We start from the raw sequence: 6,000 nt of genomic DNA on the forward strand, positions 1-6,000 counted from the left end.
TGCCACTTACATACCAGGCCAACAGAATACCATGACCGACAAACTGAGCAGACACTCCTTTGAACAACACAAATGGGAACTCAATCTCAATGTTCTTTGAATTTTCTGAAAATGGGGGTTCCCAATCATAGATCTATTTGCCACAGCAACTAACCGCAAATACTATGGAGGATTCTGTTCCCGAGCAGGTCAAGGCAGGAGATTGGAAGGAAACGCCTTCACCATTCTCTGGACCTCTCCCTTACTCTGTGCTTTCCCACCAATTCCGTTACTCTCCAGAGTAATCAACAAGATCCACTCCCACCAAGACACAGTAATTCTGATAGCTCCCTATTGGCCAAGACAACCTTGGTTCCCTTACCTACGTCACCTGTCAATAAGTCAATTGATTCCTCTCTTCATGAGTCCCCACTTGTTAACCCAGAACCGGGTTAAGACCCACCACCTGAACATAAAAACCCAGAAACTCACAGCATAGCTTCTCCATAGTTCTAAAATGAAGAACTTAACTGCTCAGAGAGAGGTAAACGGTTCCTACTAAATAGTTGACATTCCTCTACAAGATACACCTACCAAAACAAATGGAAACACTTTCACAAGTGGTGTAGCATTAATCAATTACAACCAAACACTGCTCCCATACCTATCGTACTGGAGCACTTGATGGACCTCAGTGATACAGGCCTCTCCATCAGCTCGGTTCACATCCATGTCTCTGCTATTATGGCTTTCCACAAACCACTCAACAATCTCTCACTCTTTGCACACCCGATGACAGTGCTTCTTAAGAGACTTGCGGAAAACGTGTCCAAATTTACACCTGCCTATACAACCTTGGCACCTAAATCTTGTACTTGACACACTCATTTGGCCACTCTTCGAACCACTAGCCATGGCCCCACCACAAAACCTATCCATGAAAGTGGCTTTCATAGTGGCAATAACATCTGCAAGATGAGTGGGCAAAATTACAGCCCTCATGACTCACCCACCTTACACTACCTTTACTGAGGATATGGTCATGCTCAGGCCTCATCCCAAGTTCCTCCCCAAAGTTATATCGGACTTCCAACTGAATTAACCCATATATTTGCCCATATATTTTCCTAAACTTCACATCTCTCTGAGAGAATCTATCTTGCACATGCTAGATGAGCCCTCATGTTCTACTTAGAGAGAACCAAGACTCTTCATCTTTTTGTCCGGTCCCCACAAGGGAACAGCCGTCTGTGCACAACTGATTTCCAAGTGGATTGCAAGCTACATATACTGTAAAACCTGCACTATCCGGAACTTAAGCATCTGCAAAACTGTAGAAACCAGCAAATTTTTGATGCCAGGAAAAACAAAAACAAAACAACAAGAACAAAAAAAAAAAAAGGAAACTGGCCCTTTAAGTGCTCCTCAGATGTGCAGGATGTACCTGGAGAAGGGGCAAACGGCAGCCAGAAGCAAGCATCTCGGCTCCCCCACAGTTCCTGGCACCCCCACTTCCCCTGGCAGGCCATCTCTGCCTCCCCCCCCCCGACTTCCACACCCCTCACCAGGCTGCCTCTCGCCTTCTCCTCCCCATGGCTCGTGCCCCCCCCTTCCCAACAGGCCACCTCTTGGCCCCTGCATGGCTCCCTTAGGCCCCTCTTGTAGGCCCCGCACAGCTCCTGCCACCCCTCAAATAACCAGAATTTTTAGGTTACCGGCATGCCCTAATCCCTGGCTGTGCCAGATAACAGTTTTTACTGTATATGGCTTACCAGCTTTGTGGAAAAGAACCACCACAGATTATTGGGGCACATTGCACACATGCAATGGCCACATCAGCTGATTTTCTTCATAATGTGCCACTAGCAGATATTTGTAGATCAGCAACATGGTCTTCCCATTATACTTTTGCATAACATTATGCCCAACAGAAAGGACCCATACCTACCACCACTCTAGCAGATGTGGTCCTTGCTTCTTCAATGCCCACTACAGTGTGGCAGATACTGCTACTTAGTCACCCGAGCAAAGGACCCACAGGGACACCACTTGAAGAAGAAGTTACTGATCCTGTGTAGTAACTGTGTGGCTCTTTGAGATGCTTTTTCCTATGGGTGCTCCACTACCCTCCCTTTCTCCCCTCTTCTTGGAGTCCTTTATTGGATTTCCAGTAGAAAAAGAACAGGATCATACTGCATGTGCATCTAACAGACAAAAACAGTGTTGAAGTACAAGAAGAGAAGAGCCCAGTTAAAAAATTAAGCCAGGTGTGGAATTATGTAAAGCCTTGATGAGTGTGAAAAGATTGAAATTGCAGTGTTAAAAGACTAGACACCAATGGAGAGTATTTAAGTAGGACGTTGGGCAATGTGGTCCGAGATTAGGGAGTGTGTGGGGTGGACTAGATAGCATACACCTTTCTCACAAGTAAAGGTCTGTAAAGCCTTGCTTCAATGATTTTACAGTTTTGAGCACTGAATGAAACCGCCTGTTTCACTCTGCACCTATCAATGGATCATATAGAACAGGGGTCGGCAACCCCCGGAGCTGATTCTCCTTGGCACGCAAGGCGGGAGCTCAGCCTCACCCATCCTCCCCTGGCATCCAGGAGCCTGTGCCACTGTTCCTTTTAATGTGCATGCCTACGCGGCGACGCACCAAAAAAATCTAAGCCCGCCCACCTCCACAGCAGAACTCACTTTTCTCCTGCTCTTGGAAGATGAGTGTCATGACTACTCCTGCGGATGGGAACAGGGACAGCCTGGGGCTGCATTGGAGAAGGGAGTGGGTGGGTTGAAGACGGGGAAGGAGGTGTGCTTAAAAGAAGCACACGGGATCTTTTTCAGGGGGATAAGGCAACATGCCATATTTATTGAGTGTAAGATCAATCAATACTTTTTCATATGCATATGATACATTACACTCATGCGCGCGTGCACACACACACACACACACACACACACACACACACACACACTCTGTCTTGCTGTTAGCAATAGTTGCTCCCCCTAACTACACTGACCAGGTGAGTTAGATGGGGGAGGGTGGAGCTGGGCTGATGATCCAGATCGATGCTCTGATGTTGACAAGACACAAACCCAGCATCTTCCTGCAAGATGCCTCATATTTATTCCTCTCCTGCAGCCAGTTAGCCATCATTTACATATTCAGTGAGATACTTGTGATGCCTTTTTTAATGCTTCTTCAAAGAGGGTCCTTCAGGCACTTGCTGCTTGACTCCCAAGGCCATATGTCCAATCTTCTTTTTCAGTGAGCTCACTTCACAAATCTAATTGTCTTTGGATCTGGCTCTCAGCCCCTCTCCACCCTTGCAAATGCTGCTGGAGGTGCTCACCTTTCAAGGCTTCTCCATTCACACCTCTTTTATTTCAACAGGACAATCAAGGAAAGGGGAGAGATCTATTTTACCCCTAGAAAAAGACATTTTCCTATTCCTAAGGCCTATAACATAAGGGCTTAATACAAAGTTTTTATGGAAAAGACTGGATACAAGGTTTCTCTTAATACAAGGGATTCTATAAGAAGGCTTACACAAAGATAGATATAGATATAGATAAGGACAAGATCTATCTATCAAAGGACTTACAACGTTTCTCTTAATACAAAGTTATATGAGAATGATACATGGTTATATGGAAATGTTACAGAGATTTATCTACAGAGGGGGCAGGGCAGGGCAGGTTGAAGCCTCGCGTGGCCTGGAGACCGGAGAGGGAGAGGTTGAGGTTGAAGAATCTGTGGGCGGCTTGGGCACCATAGGGGGTGGGAGTTGAAGCTGTGGGGAGTCAGGGAACTGGAAGGAGGGTGTTGCAGTCACAGGTGGCCAGCGCCATGTTGGGGGTGGGCTGTTGCTGGGGCTGGGGCCACATTGTGGGGCAGGTGGCAATTCGGGCCTAGAACATGTGTCAGACAGGTGAGTTGCTGCCATGCCATGTTGGAAGTCACAGCAAGTTGAAGCTGCAGGCAGGCAGGTTGGGGACCTTGGTTGTTGAAGCCATGGACTGGTTGGGTACCAGACTGGGTCTGTTGAAGCCGGGCAGCGTGGAGACCGGAGGGGAGTAGTGTTGAAGCCACGGGTGGCCATGGAGTGGATGTTGAAGCCACAGGTGGACTGGGAACTGGAGGGGGAGGCGTTGCAGCTGTGGGCGGCTAGTGCCATGTTGGGGGGCTGGCTGCTGCTGGGGCTGAGAGCGCATTGTGTGCCAGCCAGCATTTTAGGCGTAGAACACGTGGCAGCCAGGCGAGTTGCTGCCGTGTCATGTTGAAGCCTCTGGTGGGTTGGGGACTGGAGGGGGAGTGTTGCAGCCATGGGCAGGTAGGTGGGTTGCTGCCACCGGGGGTTGGATATGTATCACATATCCTGAAAAAAACGATTGCTCTTTGCATATGCATAGTACTGACTGGCTTGTGTGCTGCTTAAAGTATCAAACTATGAGCCCGAGATTGGAGAACTCAACAAGGCCAAGGATCACACTAAATGGTAAGCTCTGCATCTTAATTTATTAATGAAGCTGCTGTAAGTAGGACTATTATTGACTTTTAAAAGTATCACCAGCACTTGGACTTGTACATAAAGGTGAATAGGTCAAAACTCAGCACTCCACTTCTGAAAGGTTGAAACAAAAGTCCGGACTATGCAGCACTTTAAAGACTAACAAGATGGTTTATTAGGTGATGAGCTTTAAAATAGACAAATCAGATTTTAGAACAGAGCGGGTTGAGGGGTGGAGGTTAGTGTCTATGAGATAACGATATTAGGGGTGACATTTGGGGAAGCTATCTTTGTAGTGGATAAGGTAGTTATGGCTGACTTAGAATGTTTCCTCAGATCCCATCCCCTTTTACCCTTCCTCTACGTATGCTACATCGATGACATCTTTATGATCTGGACCCATGGCCACGAAAGATGCATTCCACAGAGACTTTAACAACCTACACCCCACCATCAATCTCAGCCTGGACCATTCAACACTAGAGATCCATTTCCTGGACACCACAGTACAAATCACCAATGGTAAATTAAATACCACTCTCTACAGAAAACCCACGGACTCATAGTTACCTACATGCCTCCAGTTCCCATCCAGAACACACTGTACGATCCATCGTCTATAGCCAAGCCCTTAGATACAACCACATCTGCTCTAATCCCACTGACAGAGACCAGAAACTTCAGGATCTCTACCAAGCTTTGGTAAACCTCAATTACCCACCCTGGGAAATAAAAAAAAAAAAGAGCCAGACCAATACCCAGAAACCATCTACTTCAAGACAGACCCAAGAAAACCAACAATAGAACACCACTTGTCATCACCTATAGCCCCCAACTTAAACCCGTCCAATGCATTATCAATAACCTACAACCTATACTAGAACAGGATACTACACTCCGAGAGGCTCTGGGAGACAGACCCATAGTCTCCTACAGACAACCACCTAATCTCAGGATGATTCTTACCAACAACCACAGGACATACCACACTAATACCAACCCTGGAACTTTCCCTGGCAACAAACCCCGTTGCCAGCTTTGTCCACATATTGACTCTGCTGAACCCATCGTTGGACCTAACCACGTCAGTTACAAGATCAAAAACACATATTCCTGTTCATCCAGAAATTTAATTTATGCCATGATGTGCTAACAGTGTCCATTTGCTATGTATAATGGACAAACTTCTCAGACACTTCGCCAAAGAATTAATGCCCACAAATCAGACAGTTTCACAAAGAAAAAACAGTTTCTTGTCATTTCAACCAGACTGGGTGTTGTCTCAATTACCTCAATACATGTATATTACACCAAAGAGACTTTTAACACCACACTACAAATGGAAATCTCAGAACTGTCATTCATGCTTAAATTTGACACTTTACGAATGGGCCATAACAAAGATGCTAACTATCTTACCCATTACAAAGATAGCTTCCCCAATTATCACCCCTAATATCATTATCTCATAGACATTAACCTTCCCCCCTCACCCCTCCGGCATGCCC

Source organism: Pelodiscus sinensis, chromosome 16 (genome assembly GCF_052426305.1).
Source record: "Pelodiscus sinensis isolate ZL-2025 chromosome 16, ASM5242630v1, whole genome shotgun sequence".
NCBI classification, from domain to species: domain Eukaryota; kingdom Metazoa; phylum Chordata; order Testudines; family Trionychidae; genus Pelodiscus; species Pelodiscus sinensis.